At 41.1% G+C, this 22,476-nt stretch overlaps 1 pseudogene across 1 annotated transcript; it reads right to left on the minus strand.

Moving 5' to 3' along the window:
- Positions 1-1,816: 1,816 nt before the first annotated feature.
- On the minus strand, positions 1,817-20,531 carry Rccd1-ps1 (RCC1 domain containing 1, pseudogene 1; annotated as a pseudogene). The gene is made up of 5 exons (XR_015648229.1): positions 20,080-20,531; positions 19,349-19,834; positions 16,626-16,701; positions 10,370-11,505; positions 1,817-3,495 (listed from the first exon to the last, which is right to left on the minus strand). The product of XR_015648229.1 is annotated as an RCC1 domain containing 1, pseudogene 1 (transcript).
- Between the last annotated feature and the right edge of the window lie 1,945 nt (positions 20,532-22,476).

The raw sequence follows: 22,476 nt of genomic DNA on the forward strand, positions 1-22,476 counted from the left end.
TATCATGCTGTCAAAACAAGATGTCATTTTCCAGGGCCATCCTCACTCAGTCTAGAGGGACTTGTCCAGCTCTAAAAGAAGAAGTGGGAACCTTAAAATACCACGAGCTGGTACATTTGTAGGGACCATGCTACATAAATGTGCCATCTGTGGAGTTCGGCTCTCAAGAGGCCACAGGTGGTGTTCCTTTAGAGAGAGTTATCCCCGACAGAAGGTGGGAAATGGGATCATATTGTAGGCAGCACTAGAAACAAGAATAAAAAGATGGAGCTGGTGATTTAAAGGCTTTAATGGAGGCTAAATATTATTCCTGAGTATATATTTCAACATAAGAAGCCCAAGACATTTTCATGTCAAACAGGAAAAGAATGCAATGATAAAAGACTTTGCATGTTAATTAAAGACCAAAGGAGCCTGGGCTCTCTCAGCAGATGGTATTTTTCTCTTCGGTCATCAAGAAAAACAGTATAATTTCAGACACGACAATAATGGAAATAATTACGAATGGGGACATTTGCTGGAATGCTTAAGTGACAGTAAGAGGGGTAGGAAGTAGGCAGGAGAAAGGGGACATGCTTGTTGGGATAGATTCTAGGCAGTGTAACTGTGAAGATTTGGTTTAAAAATTGCTCAATAAATGGTGATCACAGAGTCAAACAGGATTCCGTCGGCACTAGCCAAGGACTTTAGTGACCCTTGGGGAAGGAGGAGGCTTGGCGAGAAGACTAATGCTCTGGTATAAGATGTACAGAGCCATGTACATCCATTGCAGAGGTTGACGGTGTTGAGGGACTTCGAAGCCTAAACTAGCTTCTAATTAAAATAAAAGTATGTTTATTTAATCCTTAAATTTTAAATTTTAACTTAAAAATAATGCAACAAATTTAAGAAAAAGATTCCACTTGAAATTTCACATAGGCAGAATATAATAAAGGAGAGAAGTAAGCTATTTTTTTAAAAAAAAATCTAACAAAAAACTAAATCTGAGTTATATAGAAAACAAAAGGCAAAAATGGTAGGGATAGGCCTAACCATATGAGAGCATTGACTGTGGAAGGGTGAGGCAGCCCAGTTAAAAATCAGAGAATTACAGCTGTATTTTGAAAAAATCAGATTATGTAAAGTCTTCGAGTTCCACCCTTAATAAAGAAGCTGTAAGGACAGCAATGACAAGTGTGTTCACCATAATAGGACAGTTAAAATGCCAATGTCAGAACAAGTCTTCAAGGGAGAGAAAGTGACAGATACTACTGTGGCAAAGTAAGTGCTGGAGTCTGTGAGGTGAGCTCTGGCACCTGCTGGCTCCTGCAGGACTCCTGTGGGTGCGGAATTGTCAGCACTGCTTTGTTGCTGCTACTAATTTAGACAATTTACTAATTTAGCTCAATTCTACACACACCAAAAGAAAAAAAAAAAAAGCTCTTTTTTGGTCTCTTCAACTTAAAGTATAAAAATGTAACTGCCAATGAGAAAAATAACCTTAAGAGAAATATTAGTTATATTCCTAGCTGTTGTCTAATTGAGGAAGCAGAATGCTCCCCGGTGGTTTAAAATTCATAAACAACGAAAAGTACACCACGAAAGATGTCTCCCCTCGTATCATTAAAAGGCTAGTACAGAGAACGGAATTTTCTCACAGTCTCGTGCTAACATTCCTCATCCCATTTCCTCAGAACAAGAAGATTTTCTATAATGAAAATTGTCCCCGGGATAATACTAATGTAGAAAAGCTTACACACTATGATGCTAATCATGATCTCTGGAGTCTAACTCTCTACTTCCGTGGGATTTGCAAAGGAAAGGATTGACTTCTTCTCCAATATAAATGTATTAACGTTTAATAAAAAGCAAAGCAGAAACAAAGCATGTTATTAGCAGAAAAATAAGGAATTTACATTGAGCCCTCATATTTTTAAACAGACACACAAAACTGAGTCATATAAATTCACAGACATGAAACCAGTGTAAGTAATATAAAAATTTTCAGGTTAACGAAGTATTTGTTTAGTGGACTAAAAATGTCCAGAGAATCTGTGCTGGCAAATGCACACCAAAATTCTGTTTTTGGATCAGTTATCTCTGAACTTCTTGGTTGACTTTTGGGCAAGAGTTGAACTCATGACTGGGGATATTGACCATGATGTATCATAATGAATCTCTCAAAAGACAAGTAATGTCCTTAGGGTGTGTTTTTTCACATTTCCAATCACCTGGGGATGGCTTTCCTTACGAGCAACTGCCATTGCTAGAAGTATCCTACAGCTGCTGGGTATAAGAACAACCCTAATGTGCTAAGTTAGCTGTTGGGAAACCGGGAAAGTGATTTGCATATCAAGTTGTGTAGGCTAGACCAGATGGAAGGTACAAATAATTAAGTTCATACTTCAGCACTTTAATATAATCCAGCTTTATTTCTTGCCCACGACACACCCACCTCAGTTTGCTCAAACCTTTACTGTGTTGTCCTTTCTCCATCTGAACCATGGGGCCGGTAAGACATAACGGCAAAGGAAAGAGAGATTTGGGTATAAGGAATGAAGCATTGTCTTTAACACAGCCAGGTAGTGATGCCGTTCTCTCATCCCTCCTATTCATCCATCCCCTTGGCCTCAGCCCAGCTATAAGGAAACCCTGGAAATACAGCCCTCCCGGGCATCCAGAAAGAAAACTTGATATGGGTATAGAATTAACATCTCTACCATGGTCCTCCTCAGTGAAGGAGGACAGGTCGAGCCTTGTGAACATCTGATGTCAGATGGGGTTCATGTCTTATCTTAATGAGGAAAGAATATGACTTGGAATGAGGCCATGACAAAAGAAAACAAATCCAAGGCAGAGAGCTCAGTTTCCTGTTATAAATCTCATCTTGACTGGGCTAATAAGTAATATCCACCTGGCCTTTGTTAATTCAATTTCCCTCCTATTGTGGGATTTTTTTTTCAGGTGAGCTTAAGATCTCTATAGCCTGAGTCTCATCCACTTTGCCTGTATTCTGCTTTAAGAATTCTGTCCTAAGCAGTACAATGTTCCTTGTCTTTAGTGGGGTCAGCATAACTAATAGGGGGAAAATGAGACTGAATAATAGTCAGGAGGAATGGACCACAGTAGACACTTCCAGAAGGCGTCAGGTATTATGATTTTGAGATTCATAAACTGTGATATCTTTTATCGTACTTTTCTATGTTGGTTTCCAAAATTGTATATTCTTAAGAATGATATAGTCTTAAGAGAATATCAGTGTGAGATAGTACTCTCTTCTAATTAACACAGCAAACCAAGTAACTGATGTTACCACTCATTTTCCAGGTGTATGCATGCACGCACTGAGCAGACTGAGTTAGGTCCTCGACTTAGAGCTGCAGTCAAAGGGCTCAACATGGCTGGCTTCCATCAGAGTCTTGTCTTCAGAAAAGTCTGCTTTCAGAAGCACTCAGTGTGTTGCTAAAGTTAATTACTCTGGAATTCGGGAATCCATGAGAGCTTGCTTCTTCAAAGCTAGAAACAGAGATGTAACAGAAAAGGAGCGAGAAGAGACAGAGACCAAGAGACTAAACAATAGTATAGTAGTATAACTATATTATTATATCACTATATTATATATTATTATTATATCATTCCTCCCCTTTGACTATAGGTGCTTGAATGTGAGCATCAAAAACGACAGGACTCCATCACTTAGATGTAGCCATAAGTTATGCCCATAATTAGAACAAAGTGAGAGTAAGACAGTACTTGACGTTGCTCTCAGTATCTCCTTATAATAAATAATAATAGCATGCACCCCTGAGCATTGACCCTCACCACTTGCAAACTTTGGAGTGTAGAACTGTCTTTGATATCTGTTACCTTCTAGAAGATTCCACCATTTCTCTTAAATCTTTGAGAGCTAATTTCCCATTGCCTGTGAAAATATGTTTGGGATCAAGCAGTGAAATTAAAGTAATTCTAATTTTTTTCTTCTTTAAACAAAGATGGACAGAAGCAAAACTGGATATATTATCAATGGCCAAAAATAATATAAAAGAAGTAAAAAATTTATTCTATAAAAATAATTTTCTAAAATCAAAGACATTGACCTGCCGTGTTTTTTCCCCACAAGCATGTTTTAAGTCGTGTGATTCACCTTTAAAATGAAATTAAGATCTTTCGTTAGATGAACCACAATTCTAATGCTCAGACTCAGCATTTAGGTTTACATTCTGAAGTTCAGGCAACCCCTAAACCTCTATTTTATTCTGTCCTGATCTCATGTCAAGAGCATTAGACCCTTCAATGCCTTAGTGAACTAAAACACAAAGGCTTTCTTGCCTGGTGCACAGCTTTAGGTGAAATATCCCAATGCCATAATTTAATATCAGAGGCTCTTTGAGCACATTACCTATTTTTTGGCTTACAGGTAGAAAATTGGAGGTTTTCCACTTATGGAGAATTTCTTCTTCGAGGTGTTTTCTTAGTCCAATAATACTTTAGGATTCTGGTGCTATGTTTTCAAGCATCTTTTTAGTTAGAGTAATTATAGCATACAGAAGGACTAAGGTTCAGCCCTTTTCCTTCTATTCTTCATTATTCTTGCAAAAACAATTTCAAATTATTTTATAAATGAAGTAAACTCTAAAACATTTTAACCAATATCTGAGGAGAACATATACAGTGCTTCAGGAAAATAGAGGAGGAGAAGGGTCTCCTTTCATATTCTTTTCCTAGAAGTCTGAAATGTCCCAAGTACGGTTTTCCTCAGTATCAATAAAATTATCTGTCAACATTCATTCTATAAATACCAAACAATGACCATATATGTTCTAGGTACTATGTTTGGTGTCAGGCATAAAATAATGAACAAAAATATCCTCCTTCGTAGCGGTGAATTGTTAATTCTCTCACACTTGCCACCTGCCAGAATTCTTTGGATTCCCAAATGAAAGACACACACACACACACACACACACACACACACACACACACACACACACACACACACCACAGAGGTAATGGGTGAACAATTCCAAACCTTCCCATGGCTAGCACACACTCCCCTCCAGTATTCCTGAGTTAACACTTTCTAAATCTCTATTTTATCTCTGCTACCCCAAACCCAATGAGAGTGTAGCCCCTAGGGCCACTTCCCTGACTCACATGTTGGTAGACTTTTGTTTATGATCTTACCGTTTCCCCATCATGGCGTGGTCCACCCTATGCCTTCTCAAGACCAAATTCCCTTCTTCTCCCCTGTGTTTCTTGCCTTGGAGTTCTAAAAGTCCCACCTCTGTCCCTCTGCCAAGCCATTGGCTGCTGGCCCTTCATTGACCAATCAAAAACCAACCGGGGACAGAAACTCTCAGTGTCTGGACACACCTAGATCCCATATAATTCTGGGAACCAAATTAAGACAAAGGATTAGAACCAATCCCCAACACTAGTCCTTTGTTAATTAGAGGGAATGGTTTTTTAACTATTGTAATAAAGAGAACAGACTTCTCAGTTGAAAATAGTGGACTGTAGAGCAAATCACTGGAGTACCTCTCCTGATGCCCTCACTGGAAGATAAATCTGTCTTCACGCGGACCATCTTTGGCAAAATCTATAGGTCTTACCAAGATATCCTGAGAAGCATTGGGCTGGCTAGTTGTATGACACCTGACATAAACTAGAATTATCGGAGATGAGGGAACCTCAAGTGAAAAAGAAAATGCCTCTGGAAGATCGAGCTGTAAGGCATTGTCTTAATTAGCTATTGATGGGGGGAGTGTCCAGCCCTGATGGTTCTGGGTTCTATAATAAAACAGACTGAGCAAGCCATGGGTAGCAAGACAGGAAGCAGCATCCCTCCGTGGCTTCTGCATCAGTTCCTACCTTCAGGTTCCTCCCTTATTTGAATTCCTGTCCCAGCTCTAAAGTGAATAATGATACGGACATGTAACTCAAAAGGGAATCCTTTCCTCCACAAACTGGCTTTGGCCATGGTGTTTCATCACAGCAAAAGTAACCCTGGCTAAGACTGCCTCGTCATAAGGTTTGTTGACTGGAATCAACTCCATGTGCCACTAAATCATCTAAGATTGGAAGTTTACAAAGTTAGGTAAAGGCTAAGAAACTTGGTAGCCCCCAAACTTCCTTATGACCGTTTCTTGTCTGCCGTAAATACTGTCATCTGGAGTGTTCATTGGCATTCATTTAGAATATCCCTCAGCAAGCCCCTATCTAATGAGGTGCCTGAATTATGCATTCTATATCAAACTATATCACGATGTTTGAGTACAGATTTGTCTACAGTCAAGCCTGCAGGACTCACAACACCTTGAGAAAAATCACCTCATCTTTCTGACTCATACAGTGCAGAAACTAGCCACCACTCAGACTTGTTTAATGCAGCTAAAATACTTAGGACTGTGCGTGACATTCAGTGAATTATGCCATAAGTGGAAATAACGAATCCTGTTGGTTACTATGTTTGACTTCCGGGTAGACATGATAACCTTAGCAGAGCATCTTAAAATCACAGGCTGGATGTAACTTCTTCCACCAAACAGGCCTCAGGGCAGCACTCCCAGAGTAGCAGGTCAATGCTTGAAGCCTGTCTAGCTTCCCCCAGGGCCACCAGGAAATGTCAAAAAACTTACTACTCTTAACATAGTTCTACAGTTACAGACCAGAGATTAAAGTTGGGCACATTCTCATTCTTGCTTTGTATTTTTAAGAGTATACCAGCTTCTAAGCATAAAAATTCATATATTACTTTTAGTGCGTTTCCCTCCAGACAACACATTTGCATTATGGGACTTAACGAGCGCATGAAGAGATGCTTTGGGTAAAGAAATGGAATCCTCAGGAACAGTGCAGCGCTTCTTGTGGGAAATCACAAATAATTATAGTGTAATGTGCTTAGTGTAATAACGAAAACCTGCCCACAGTGGACGAACCACACAGAGAGAGGAAACGTCTACTCTTCCTGGGAGAATTAGAAAACCGCCTGGAGAATAGGTTAGTCTTCAGAAGAAGAGAGGCTACTCAACAAAGGTATAATCAGATAGCATGCAGGTGGGAAATGTTATTTTTCCATTGGAACTGTGTGTTTTCCTAAAGACCAGATTGTGGTATATGTACAGAGTATGGAGGGCTTTGTGAGTTTAGGGAACAGAAAAGAATAATCGTATGGATAATCAATGCCAAACATATTACTGATAGACTAACACATCGCCATCAAAGCCAGAGGGCCACCATGTGTATCCGGTCTCCCCATTTGTCACCACCTACCCAGGCTTCTTCTGTGCCTCCTTGAGACTTTCCATGAGACGGAAAAGAAGGAAATCCTCCCTCTTCTGAATTCAAAGAAGTCAGATTATGGAGTAGATGGTTTGTGAGCATCATGTCCTCATCCCAGAGAGCTCTGTGGTCACCTTCATCAATTACTTTAAAACAGCTTTATCTGGATAATCTCCAGGCGCCAACCCTGTACCAGGCCAGATGCTATTTCCCTCTCACGCAACTCAGCAATAACTCCCGTGAATCTTTTTCACGGAACCTGAGACTAGAGTGTATGTTTTCCTGAGTCACCCAGCTTGTGAGTGACAAAAATGAGACAGCAACTCAGTTCACCCAGCTTTACAGCTCACTGACTTAATAATGGTGTGATAATAAATGAATCCATCCATTATCTATCACCTCCAGAAGACTGATACAACTCCGCCTTGGTCACTCAGTGGGTGTAAAATTAAAATCAGCCATTACTGGGAGATTAAATATAAATTTTAGAACCTGGTGGGTAGCAATGTCCTTTTTTCTTTTGTGTAGTTTTCGGAGTGTGATAGGAGGATCAGAGGCAGCCATTGAAGCATTGCTCATTTCCTGAGGTATACAGCACTCAAAAGAATTAGCCAGAGGCTTAGGGTGTGGTTCAGTGATGGTGATCAGTGAGTCCTCAGGTCCAGTAGCATATCTCCCCTTGGGTTTTGTGGCCTGTGTGACTTCTAGAGCTTTGGGTGACAATGGCATCTCTGAGATTCTGGACACTGGCACGGCTGCTGTGGTTTTAGGTACTGGTTTGACCTTGTGTAGAGCAGGGGTCTTGCAGTAGTTGTGAGCAGGGATATGGAGTCGAGGAGTCGAGATGCTATTAGGGACAGCTGGGGGAGGAGGGACTCTAGGGAGTGTTAGCAAATGGTATGCAGTGTCTTGGCAGGGGGTTCAGGGTCTTGACCTATGGAAGAGCAGGAGTTTCCTGGTCTTCCTAATACTGCTGTGGTCTCTGATAAAGCAGAGACCTTCTGCAGGAGTTGTGGGCCAGAGTATGTAGCCTTGGGGAGGGGGAAATCTCACTAGATAGTGAGATTCAAAGATTTTCAAGATTTCAGGGTCAAGCCTAAGTTCCCTATTTGGTCTATAATTCCCAACAGTATTTTTATCTTCAGGGTAGAACTCCTAATTTTATACTCCCAACCAGAAATCGGTTTCAGAGTCAGATTGTCATATCTTCAACTGTTTCTTTGCACACATTTCAAACAAATTTGAAATTCAATAAATAAGAAATGAGTTCTTTCTGATTAAGTTATTGTAACAAATACCACGAACTGAGTGGTTTAGAAACAACAGAAATAAATGTACTTCTCACAATTCTGGCTGCTAGGAAATGCACGATTCCACGGGCTACGTGTAGTGTGCCCTCGTCCAGGCTCACAATAAATGTCTTCTTGCTGTGTCCCCATTAAGTGGTGCATTACTCTTCCTGGCCCCTTTCATAAGGCTCTAATCCTAATCCTGATATCTCTGCCCTCAAAGGCCCACCTCTTACTTATATCTGTTGTTGTTGTAAAAATATAAAAATAAAAAAAGTATCAAACAAACTCAATCACCTTTTAATAATACCTGTAATTAAGAAGTAGCTTGTCTAACTAGGATTTCAACCCAAAATTCCCGTGGAGCCCACGTTAAAAAGAATATGAGTATCCTGAAAGACTTTCTAAACAACTTTCTTTAAAAAGCAGCTTTTAATCTCTGACTCTCTGATCTGCCATTACTTATCACACAGCAGGGGACCTACAGCCTGCCAGCCCAGGTGGCTTCCCCATTTCTTTGTTTGAATTCCCGTGCTTAAGATATCACATGACCTAACATGGCGCTGGCCTCCTCTTACTTAGAAAATAAAAACTTTCTCTCAACTCTCGGGATTACTAGTGGATTCTTGCCCATCACATTGGCTCACCATCTGTTGTTTTAAAAATATAAAAATAAAAGAAGTATCATTGTCTTTTACCCCGCTAGGTCTGCACCACGGTGCCCCAAGATACCTGCTAGATATCTTGGCGGAAACACATCCCAGCCGCACACTTTCCTGCACTCAAACCCTCATATAAAAGAACACACAACACAATAATCTTTGACCCAATTGGTAAGATATAATTGCCCACTTAAACATACAAAGCCCGGTACCATCCATCCCTTGAGAACATTAATAACAACCTGTAAATACACAGAGCAGAATATTAACATCACCTGCCATCTTGTTCTGCCACGGCTTCTCCCCTCTCTCCGTCTGTCTCTTCTCTCTCCTAGTCTCCTCCTCTTCCTTCAAACTTCTCTCCCGCCCATCCTTCCTTCTCTTCCAATGACAGGCCTCCTTCTATCCTGTACCTGCCTCACCTGTGACATCTCCTACATATATCACCATTGTGATTTGTGTATGCGGATATTCAGTCCATAGTGCAGGCTCTCCTCTACATCTTGGATTAGAAACATTTTAGATTTAGCGGTTTTTGACTAATGCATCAATTTCTTCTAGCATATCTTCTATGCCTAAGATTTTTCCTTCTGTCTTTTGTATTCTGCTGGTGATTTGTATCTGTGGCTCCTGGTTTTCTGTCTCTAGGTTTCCCTCAGTTTGTGGTGTTTTTTTTTTTTTATTCCTTCTCTTTCTATTTTCAGGTCTCGGGGAGTTTTATTCATTTCCTTCACCTGTTTGATTGTATTTTCCTGTATTTCTTTGTATGTCTTCATTTTCTCTTTAAAGGCATCTACCATCTTCATAAGATTAGATTTGCAGTTATCTCCTTACTCTTCAGGTGGGTTAGGGTATCCAGGGCCTGCTGTAGCAGGACAGCTGAGTTCTGGCAGTGCCACAATGCACTGGCTTTTGCTGATGGTGTTCATACACCAGCCTTTGGTCATCTGTTCATCCCTGGTGTTGGAAGGCCTGGTGGTCCCTAATGGCAGCAGGGATGCAGACAGAGTTGGTGGGTGCCTGGTGGCTGCTGGCCTCCAGGATTTCAGGTAGAGGTGTGAACTCAGAGGCGGAGGGAAGAGGGGATAGGGCAGCCCTCATGGCTGTCAGGCTTGTGGGTGAACCCGCATGCAAGATACCTGGACATGGGGATCTCACCTGGTTGTCCTGGGTAGCAGTGGTCTTCCAGGAATGCAAGCACAGCTGTGGCCCAGGGATTGAAGTACAGAGGGGACAGGGCAGACCTCTTCCACGTCTTGAGTTGTGCCAGAATTTGGAAACACAGTGGTCGCCGCTGACTCCTATACCACCGTTATTGCATGTATCTAGTCCACTGGGCTTACCCTGACTACCTAAACATAACCATACAAAATGTGGTTCTCCCACATAACATTTCCTACTTTGCAAGCCCCGTCTAAATTAGACAGGCGCAGAAATGATCTTAAACTCTTAGCTTCCTCATCCCTTAGGAATGGGACTATGGTATAATAAGTCATTTTGTTATTTGTAGCTTAATACATCCAGTCAGTTCTAATTCTTTTTAGGTTTTCACTGACCAGAGATGATTTCCTCAATTGTAGGTTCAAGTATAAACTGTTGTGTTTCCTAACACAGTTTTTTTTTAAACCTTACACTGTCAAAGCCGCTCCCCTTTTGTTAACCTTCTTGAAAGTAAAATACACTTTTTTTCCGTGATCCTTCAGCCACAGTGGAAGTTTAAAAACAGTGAGCCAGCATTAGAACCACACTGCTGAGGAGACATTCTATACTGAAATGGTAGGTCTTGTGGGCAGAAGTCATCTGCCAATCAAATGTGTTTGCTCGAAATAGATTCGAATTAGCCATACATGTGCTGGGTTAGCTAACCGGTTCTTACTAAATAATTTATTAAGTATTAGTTTTTTCACTGGAGAATTAAGACCTCCATTCTATTACCTACTATTATTAGGCTAAATTTGAAAGTCAAGTTGTTGTAAGCATATTTTAAAGTAAATGCAAATAATAGTGTGGTGGATCCCTAGGACCACGTGTCCTGATTTCAGCCTCGTTGGTATCCTCTCCCCTGCCACCCTAATGCCGCTATTGGATGAAAATCAAACAGTGGGATGGAATACTCCCGTGTAATGCGATTTAATTCTCTTACGGTCCTAACAGAGCTCTAATACCTACGGGATCACCATCTGGCCCACTGCTCCAGGACGATCTGGAGAACTCAAGAACAGCACCATGCCTCGTTACTGAGAAGTTTTCCGAGTGAATCAGTTAGCCACATGTAGGAGCTTACAGTATAAAACCTGGAAAGAACAGACATGGCTAAATCTTCATGATCTTGGACTTGGTAAGGAAAAAAATCTTAAGTATGACTAAAAAATATTAAGCAATAAAAGCAAAATAGACAAATGAGACATGATCAAAGCTTTGTGTTACAAAAGAAAACGGCAAGTTAACCAAAAGCAACCCACAAAAGGGTAGAAAAAACATTTGCAAACAGCACATGTGGCGGGGTCTGTATCTGACAAAATAAATAACTCCACATAAAAGATAGAAACTCAATAATTGGGCAAAAATAACCATTTTTACACTGGCCAATAAGAACAAGAAAAGATGTGTAACATAACTGATAATCAGAAAAATACACAAAATGGAACACCCAATCCACACCATGGCACCTCAATGTTTGGTCATTTTTTATGGTGGTTGAATTTCATTTTATCACCCACCTTCCATTAATGGGTGAAGGTTCTAAGTTCTCTATAAACTTACTAATTCTTATTATTACCTGTCTTCTTGATGCTAGCTATCCTACAGAGACTCTGTCCCTTTTTGTCACCATAATGTGGATTATAGGAAGGTCCACCATTGGCAAAGGTCTGAGAATATACAAACAATAGCCACCGGGCCTTACTATCAGTCCTTTAAGATGTCAGGAAACCATTCCTGTTTCCCACCGCTGCCCTCCCACCTCCTGGAAACTTTCTAATCAGGTCTTCTTCCTATTACTATGTCAGGCAGAATCCCCCCTAGAGGGTAGGCAGGCAGCCATATGGAGACTGGGGCCCTCTGGGGCAAACTGGTCCTTTTTTTAGTTTTTTTTTCAAGCTTAAGATGAAAGCTTTAGATCAGTTATTTCTGGTAACTGCCTCAGGGTAGCCTCATGGAAGGATTTGCCTGTGTTTCTTGATGAAGATGTTTTTGAGGAGAAGGACTGGAGATTTGAGAGTTTCAGTTGCACTGAACATAAAGACTATTTATTAAGTGATGAATTTATTGCTTAAGTGCACTAGCAATAATTTAACAAAATATTCTAAAGTCTGTCCCAGAGTCCAATGCTTGGAATATATTGACTGACTGTTTAATAAATGTTAGCTGTAATTATTTCTGTTTTATGTACTTTGCTATTTTTTTTGAACTTTGATATATCCCTATCGTACCTGTACATGGAATTGTATGTAGAAACACACACTGTTACTACACTGTAGTCTCTCAGGAGTTTTCTGTGCAATGACAATGACGATGTGGGACAAAATGGCTACATCTACTCTAAAATATTTATGCTAATAAAATTTCACCTCTCAAATGTCTGAAACTTAGCACTGGATTCCAGGAAGAAAGAGGCAGGTCCAAGGCCCCCTGGCCACCTACCCTAGCTAATCAGTGACCTCTAGTAAAGGGCCTGGTCTCAAATATGAGGTAGAGAGTTGGTTAAATGGCACAGCAAATAGGGCATTTGTCATCACGTGTGATGAACTAAGTTGATCCCAGGAACCTACATAGTGCAAAGAGGGAACTAGCTCCCCAAAATTGTTCCTTGACCTCCATAAAGAAGCTGTAGCTTCCATGTAAATGCACACATGTATGCACACACATATTCATGCACACACTAAATAAATAAATAATCAGATAAAGGCGTTCTATTCTATTTAAGCAGAGAATGATAGAACTTAGGAAACTTTGAACTCAGGCTGCACATGCACTTCACACATGTGCACACAACCCTACATGCTTAAAGTGTACACACACAGCCATGTACACTGTGCACACTCCACACAGACACCAAGAAGAAGGAGGGCAAATAGGAAGAGGAGGAGGAGGAGGAGGAGGGGAGAAGAAGAAGAAGAAGAAGAAGAAGAAGAAGAAGAAGAAGAAGAAGAAGAAGAAGAAGAAGAAGAGGAGGAGGAGGAGGAGGAGGAGGAGGAGGAGGAGGAGGAGGAGGAGGAGGAGGAGGAGGAAGAGGAGGAGGAGGAGGAGGAAGAGGAAGAGGAAGAGGAAGAGGAAGAGGAAGAAGAGGGAGATTCTGAAGCCATACTTCATCGCCCATTCACATGATGTCATCTCCATACTAATTGCTTCATAACTCAAGGCTTCGATTTAGTGAGATATTGTGTCCTCTCGGTAAATAGTAGTTAATGAGTGTGAACACATATCCCTCGAAGAGAGCATACAGGGACGATTCCCTGACACCTTTTAGGTAGCTCTGCAGACTGTTAATTTGCTAACACAATTAAGACTGACGACACTTTTTTTTCATAGTTTTCAGACCTTGCTATGAGATGTTCATCGGTTTTGTTTCCACAGTTCTCTGTTTCTGTTTACTTGATATTAACAAAGGTCAAGGCTCTAATTCTACTAAAAAAAGCAATCTCCTTTTAAAATCAAAACAACTCGTGACAACTTGTCCATGGGGACCTGGCAAACACTGAGACACTTCCTGATTAGAAGCCTCTACGGCTTCCAATGTGTAATTAAACTGATTCAGGAAAATCCCAAGGAAGGATTTTCTTTCTTTTTTAAAGGACATCTTTAAAAGTGCATGGTAAATGTCTTCAATGTAGATATCCTTCTTAGAAAGGTGTTTGAGGGTTTTCAAAATGGAAGGTCAGGAGGCTGATGCAACAGTTTTTTTCCTATTTTTTTATCAAACTTCTACAAATCTTCTGAGACCTGATAACGTGTACATGTATGTTCATGTAAGGCTCCATAACTCCACTGTGCTGGTTATTTTTTGTGTCTCTGTAACAAAATACCCAATAGGAACAATGTGAGGGCAGGAAGGTTCATTTGGCTCAGGGTTTCACAAGACTCTAATCCATCACAGCAAGGAAGGCATAGCAGAGTAGCTTGGGTCATGGTGGTGGGAACATGTGGTTGTCCATACCAAAGTGCATCAGAAACCAGAGAACAGGAACCAGGGAACTGGGTGTGGTTCTCAAAGGCTGAGCTGTAATGATTTCTTTCCTCCAACTACACCGCTTCTCCTAAAGGTTCCACGGCTTCCAAAAGTAACGCAACCAACTAGAGAATGAGCGTTCCAAGACGTGAGCCCGTGGGCATGTGTCTAATTCAAACCACTAAAGCCTCAGTCTTAGGAATTTCTTTCTTGACTCATGATCCAACAGCAAACACCTCCCCTGAGAAGTATGTCAAATGCCAACTACGTCTAGTCAAGCAAAAGCACCATTTCAAGAGTGTAGAGACTCCAGGACAGCAATTTAATGTAAGGTTCCCTAAGGCTCCTCCTCCTGATGACTTCCAAAATTCAAACTACAGCTCAAACTTCTCTTGAAATGAATGCTACAGATTCCTCAAAGAAAGCCCTACTTTTTCCCTCCTCAACTGGCTGGGAATATCAGTGGCATCCTTTTACTCTGACATCCAAAGTATGCTTGTTCAAGGACACTTCAAGGAGCATTGTTTCAAAACAGTAGAGACAGTAATTTTTTAGTCATAAGGATAACCCTTAAAAAGATATTTTAATTTTATATTCAAAGATTTTAAAGGTACTGCATACATAAAGCCTGATATAGTTAATCTCAGAACCCGAGTCACCTGCTCTTTTCTCAAAGACAAACAGTTCTGACATTTTCTCTTTTTTTTTAACAAAAATACTTTATGTAAATCAGGCAAAATTGAATATTCATATTTTCCTGAGCCTACTTCAGACACGTAAGACTGCCTTATTCCTGCTTTATTTGGTTACTGATGCGTCTTAAAGATCACTTTCTGTATTTTAGAGTGGAAGGCTGAGCTATAAGACATTAGCACACTACTCGGTGCCCGCAAGTCTTCTGTCCCTGCCTCCTGCAAACTCTGATGTATGAAGGTGACTCTGTACACAGCTATAGCTGCTGAGAACAGAGATGCATAGTGCTTCAGGTGCTCTGACTTTCAAAGACCAAATACAGCATTTGACTTGGCCACAGACATTCTCGCAACCGTTTGTTTTCCACTGTAGCTGAAATGGCCTTCCTTTATCACACAGGGTCACGACGTGGATCTTTCTCAATACAAAGTGCGTCCAAGATGCTCTTACAGCAAGATCCGCAACACGTGACCTAAGCAGTACAGAGGAAAACCGCGTGCTTTTTGTCATGTGGCCTACAGCCCATAAGCCTAGAGATAGTAGGCAAATGATGGTACACAAATGAAGGCATGGAAAAAAGAAGTGAAGCCTGTGACTGAGAGAAAGAGAAGCTCCTGAGGGTAACGTAGGTGACTAAACGGCTGGCTTTGACTCTGTGCGTGGGGCAGTACTCAATAGATGTAAGAGAGAGGCCTGGAGAGGTCTGTGCCTATCTTTCTGACTTCTCGGTCTATATATTCTACGTATTCTGATGCTAACATTTATTAAGCAAGAAGGGTCCTTCCCCCACCTTCAGTCTGGTGTATCTGCAGAACCGGAAGCTCTTGCTTTGCTTGCACAATGGCCGGAGGTGGAAACAAGTATAACAGAAACATGGAATCCACACAATGGAGTCCACCATTTACAGAGCATGTATTGTGTGCCAGGACCACCATGTAACCCTTATGTTATTTTATCCTTGATACTTCTCTATTATATGGGTACTGGTACATGGTACATTTCAGATGTTGAAACTAAAACTTGAAGTGCCTTAAATTTCATGTCTATGGAATGTTTGTACTGGAGTTAGAAATTTCTTCATGTTTGTGTATGAGGTTGATTACTCAGTTGATAGAGTTAAAGCAAAGGAAATATCCTTTGCATATCTGGAGTGGAGGCTTTTTATAGAGAACAGGAAAGGAATTCCAATGCTATTCTTTGTCCATTTCTTAAAAATAAAACTGCTTGCTGCCAGTTGTGTGTATTTATACCATGAAAGTATCGTCCGTGGGGACCCAGGCCTTGAAATGAAAGGATATATGTTGTAAATGAATTTTGGCGAAGTAAGAAATGATCTTTAAAAATCCAAGAGTTTTGAAGCAGCAAGGAAAAGGCAAGTCTAGAACTCAAAATCAACTTTTCCTTGCTTCAGATAGAAAAAGAAAAAAAAACACCCACAAAACAAAACAAACAAAAAACCTTAGTATCCTAGTCTTAGTTTTCTTTCTACTGCTGTGACAGAATACCATGACCAAGGAAACTTATAAAAGAAGGCATTTAATTAATTGAGCTTACAACTTCAGATGATTAGAGTCCATCATGGAGGCACAAAGGCATGGCTGTAGGGACATTTGATGATTCAAATCTTGACCTGAAAGTAGGAGGCAGAGAGAGGGCAACTGAGAATAGTGCAAATCTTTTAAAATTTCAAAACTTGTTCCCAGTCATACACCTCCTCCAACAATGACACAGCTCCTACCCTTACCCAAACCGTCACACCAACTTGGGACCAAGGTTCAAACACAAGGGCACAGTCCTCATTTAAACTCCCACAATCCTGGATACTATTTCTTATTTAATAAATGCAAGTGGTGAAGACAAAAGTCAGGTTTTATTTATCTTTTCTGCATGGGGTAATTAGAATTTGTCATTGTTCTCTTAATAGGTTGAAAGACGAAAGAAACAAACATCATAAGGAAACGTATTCAGCAAGGTTAACACATCTTTACCGTTAAACACAAGGAAATCTGTTGAAAACCTAAATGCAACCCAGTCAATCTACTTTAGAGAAAGTAAGTCACGGAGGAGGGAAGAGTAGCATGGAGAAGTCTTTCTCCAGAAGGCACCCGCTTATCTTTTTCATAACAACGTTCTATTCTCAGGAGATTACACTTCAGAGAAGCATAGCTACTGTCATTTTCATAATACATTAAAGTCAGAAATGAACGTCTGTTAGTCTTTTACAGAATGCATATGGCAAATCTTTGAAGGCTGGACTTTGATTATGATCAAAGGTAGAACCTACAGGGCTTAAGTGGGGGGTCCCTAATCAAGAGAGGGATGCAGATTAGTAAGACTGATTTTCAGTCATCAGGAAGTCAGAACACACTGAGCAAGTTTTTAATAATCATTTTTAAAATGTAAAAATGGTGTGAAATTTGTATTTCTCTATTGTCAAAGTCTATGCTTGTGGCCTAGTGTTCTGATCTACAGTTAATTATTCCATCTGCAATAAAATTTATACTTCAAATGAACTAATTTTATGCTAGAAATCCAACCTCTTTATCACATGTGAACTGATGAATGTAATTATTCTCAGGGAATTTAAGGGATCATTTACTTTAGCGTCCATATTTCACAATAGGAAAAAGATAGAAGCTCAGGGACTTGGATGATTATCTAATGTCAAAATACCAATCAACAACAGATCTGGGGCAAGAATCCCGGCTTCCTAATACCATTTTCAATGCACAATCTGATTTTCTGTTACTACAAAACCATTGATAAGGCTCAGCAAACAGCATTCTAGTTGATTGTGGTATCTTTCAACTGCTTAAAAGTATTTAATTGACAATTAAATATATACATTTATGGGAAATGATATTTGTATCTGGGATGGTTTAATTAGGCATCGCCCCCATAGACTCATGTCTTTAAGTGCATGGCCCACAGGGATTGCCACTATCAAGAGATGTGTCCTTTTTTTTTTTTGGTTCCTTTTTTTCGGAGCTGGGGACCGAACCCAGGGCCTTGCACTTCCTAGGCAAGTGCTCTACCACTGAGCTAAATCCCCAACCCCGAGATGTGTCCTTTTTAGAATAGGTGTTGGAGAGGGGAAAAAGAATCGGTATAGCCTTGTTGGAGAAGGTATTGTCAGTGCAGGGATGGGCTTTGAAGTCTCATATGCTCAAGCCACTCCCAGTGTAGCACAGTCTCCTTCTGCCATCTGTGGGTCAAAATCTAGAACCTTCAATTGCACCATGTCTTCTTGTACACCATAATTTCCTACCATAATAGCAATGGACTAAACCTCCAAAACTGTAAGCCAGCTACCCCCAACGAAATATTTTCCTTGTAAGAGTTGCTGCGGTCATGGTGTCTTTTCACAGCAATAGAAACCCTAACTCGGGCAGTACCCAGGCACACAGTATATAAAAGCAAAGTTTAAATATAGAGCATAATAAGTTTTACTATCCAAGTAGTTCCTTGTTTAAAACTGTCCCGGAGAAAGAAATTATGAAAAAAAAAAAAAAAGGAAAAATGCTCGAGATGGCATTGTAAGAGATTTCAACACTGAATATTAAACAAGTCTCTCATTTGTTATTCAAATTAGATGGATGAAAGACAGATAAAGATGTAGACACAGATAAATAGATATAGATATAGCAGGTTCTGTGTAAATTATTGAATGTTTGGCACTGAAAAAGACAACCATTGGCCCTCTCTTCATATGTCTTATAATCTACGAAAGGTAATTACAAGTGAAACATTTGCTCTAAAGGGAACTTCTTTTTTTTTTTTTTTGAGATATGTAAAAGGCCAAACTTACTGGCAAGGTCAGTTTTCTGTTTTTGTTGTTGTTGTTGTTGTTCTCTGTTTGTTTGTTTTTTGTCTTTATTAACTTGGGTATTTCTTATTTACATTTCATTGTTATTCCCTTTCCCGGTTTCCAGGCCAACATCCCCCAACCCCTCCCCCTCCCCTTTTCTATGGGTGTTCCCCTCCCCATCCTCCCTCCATTACCGCCCTCCCCCCAACAATCACATTCACTGGGGGTTCAGTCTTGGCAGGACCAAGGGCTTCCCCTTTAAAGGGAACTTCTTGAAGAGAAGTTCATTACTGCTTTCTAGTTTAAAAAACAAACAATAAATGCCTCAAAATCTTTTTTTTCTTTTTTTTTTCTATTCTTTTTTTCGAAGCTGGGGACCGAACCCAGGGCCTTGCTCTTGCTAGGCAAGCGCTCTACCACTGAGCTAAATCCCCAACCCCTAGACACACATTCTTAAGTCTGCATGTACCTTTAATCCCAGCACTGAGGAGGCGGGGAGATCGCTGTGGCCTTGTTTCCATGCACCCAGGACAGCATGTTGAAGCAAGAGTTCATTCTCACCCAGGTACATAAGCAGCCTGGGGATCCACCTGAGATATAGTTCAGATGTTCTCTCTCTCCACTGCATAGACATAGGTATTCCAGGGTCCACATGTAACAGCCCTTACTTCAAGTAGTCTTTCTACAAAGTATTCCACACGGCAGGGCTGGTCCGAGCTGGTGCTGTCCCTGTGGCCAAGCTGTCCATATTTACCCCAGCCCCAGGTATAGAGTTCTCCTGTTCGTGTCACCACAGCTGTGTGTCGGGATCCACAGCTGGCCTTGACTGCATCTGAGCCCAGGGGAAGATCCAGAAGAGCTGGGAAGGGCTGGATGGCTATGAAGTGGGCAGGAGCTCCAACATCAGCCAGAGCTGCTTCCTCTCCTCTGAGACCATCGTCATTCAATTCTGTGGCTTCAGAAGGCTATGGTGTGTTTAACATTCAGGAGCCTGGGAATGTCCACACACTCTTCCGGCAGTGGCTCTATAAAAGACTGTTTTAGAGCTAGCTCCAGAGCTGGTGCCCAACCCTTACTCAGTCCTAGAGGTTGGACATCAGCCTCCCCACAGCAAAGAGTGTCCAATGGTTAGTGAGGATGATTCTCAGTGTCCAGCACACAGTAACAAGCCAGGAAGGACATCCTGGAGGGTGACCTCACCTTCCTCTCTCACTGTTTTCTTCTATGTCCCGCTCCTTGTGGGCAAGGCCAGCTGCCCTGACTCATTCCAACCCCAGATATAAATATCCCCAGTTTCACTCACACACACAGAGTGCCAGCCACCTGCGGCCACCTCAGCCATCCGTAGGCCTCACAGTGCCTCCAACAGCCTTGGCTCTAGTTCTGCCTCCAGGGACCCAGCTGTCCATGTGAGTCACCAGGGCAGTGTAGCTCCAGCTTGCGCTCACTTGGCAAACATCGTCAGCAGCATGCAGTGGTTCAGGACTGTGCACTGCATGTTGGCCGTTCCCAGAGCCCAGCGCTTGCCCAAAGCCACAGAAACCAAAGCCGAACCAGGCTCCTTGCCGTTTCTCGGCCATGTTCAGGTTGAGGCCTCTGTGGGTGGCGGCCACTTGGCTGGGGTGCAAGATTAAGGCTACAACTCAAGGAGAGTCTCACGAACAGGACACCTCAGGAACACTGGCGAATCTCGCCTTCAAGGGGCTGCAACTGCGTTATCGGGTTTCAGAGGCATTTGGAAATTTTCCACTGGACCTTACTTGATAGTTTATTCTTTCAAGAAATCTGTTGCGCCTTTCCTTTGGCTTAATTCAGTGACTATGGGCCCCAGGGAGACAGTCGCACTGTTCCAAATGCAACGCCATTTCATTGGACTGGATCAGAATTTTACAGACACTCTAAAGCCTCTTAAGTCAGACCTGAGACCACAGCTCCTGGATCCCCCAACCAAGGGAATCTTTTACCTTCCCCGTTTCCTTGTACCCTCAACCCATCAGGAAAGCCCTTTAAGCGGGAAACCTTGGAAATGGCAAACGCATAGTAGTGCACAGCTCCGAACCCTCAAAATCTTTATATAGATATGAAAAGCAAAAATCTGAACTTGAGTCCAAATTCACAACTCATGTCATACACAATTGCCTCTACCCACAGCCTTACATTGATGGACTGTTGTGTTTTTTGTAATGTACACATCATGGTATAATATGTTGTTCTGCCTGTATAATAACTTTTTTTCTGGCAATATTCATAAGTACTTCATTTTCCAATAAATTTCTTCTCTGAAAATAAGTATGTTAGTTATTCACATACACATGTATCTGGGTAAGTATGAGAGTATACAGATGCATGTGTATGAATATGTGTACTCATGTGTGCCTGTGGCCTCACAGGTATGTGTCAATGCATGTGTTTGTATGTGTTCGGTGAGAGTATGCACTCCATTTGTCAACACTGAGCATCTAACCCCAGTTAACTCAGTTACGGCTGCTACACAAGAGGAAGCCAAATCTCTCATCTGCTGGGTTTGAAGTATAGAGGCTCAAACACTGTTGCAATGGGACTGATGGTGGAGGGAATCTGTCTGAGCCTGAACCAGCATTCAAGAAAATGAATCCAGTGGAGCCTCTAGTTTTAGTGGTGCCTACATCTTAAAATGTCCCTTCATGGAAGTAAATATATTTTTAAAAATTTTTCATTCATATGGAATTACATTTTCTGACACTTTCAACAAAAAGAAGTTTGACTGATATCCCAACTATGCAAAATAGCCTAGAGTTCAACTGGAATACAGAAAGCCTGCAATCTCAAGAGTAAACATGTGAAGATCTGCAGGACTTGGTTTTATAAGCACAAATAACTAATATCACTCCTATAAGAAAAATCCAATATAACTACCTAGGAATTTGGGCACAAATGCTGTCTTTAATCTTTTACTGGTGTTCCCATCAATCACCTGTAATAATCTGATGAAGATTTGACAGATTTGATCCGCATCAAAACCTCTGAAGTGACCCTAATTATCAGATCACACTCTGAGAATACTGATGTGGTAACAAAGATATTTGTTGGCCTCTTCCCTGCATGACTAAGGATCCACTAGTAGAGTTCAGTGTACACCATACAAAGTAAGCTTCAGGCTCAAAAGTCTAGGTTGTAATACTTGATCTCTAGGTTTCTCTGTGCAGATAAAGACTTAGGAAGTTAAAGCTGTTGTTAAATCTCTCAGTGTGGGTTTGGAAACTGGAAACATCTAAGGAGTTCTATACTGCCTTGAGGTTGGCATGGTCTCACACTGTACAGAGGTCTTCTGTTCTCTGTGAGTCTAAAGAAAGGGGAGTTAAGGGAATACACAGCTAGAGGCTGAGGTCCACCATATAGTTTTCATTTTCTTTACTCTCTTTCTAATTTTTTCAGATAAGATCTTATCATGTAGCCATGTTGAGTTGAATTTGGACATGAGACCATCTTGACTCAAGCCTTCCGAGTAGTCAGAAGTTGGCATTCTGATGAATACTACTACATCCTTTGAGCATTGACTTTTGGCACTAGTTGTTAAGAGTGGTCGTAGTTTCCTGAAAAAGACAAACTTCTATACAA

This window comes from Rattus norvegicus, chromosome 1, assembly GCF_021556685.1.
Source record: "Rattus norvegicus strain SHRSP/BbbUtx chromosome 1, alternate assembly SHRSP_T2T, whole genome shotgun sequence".
In the NCBI taxonomy this organism is placed as follows: domain Eukaryota; kingdom Metazoa; phylum Chordata; class Mammalia; order Rodentia; family Muridae; genus Rattus; species Rattus norvegicus.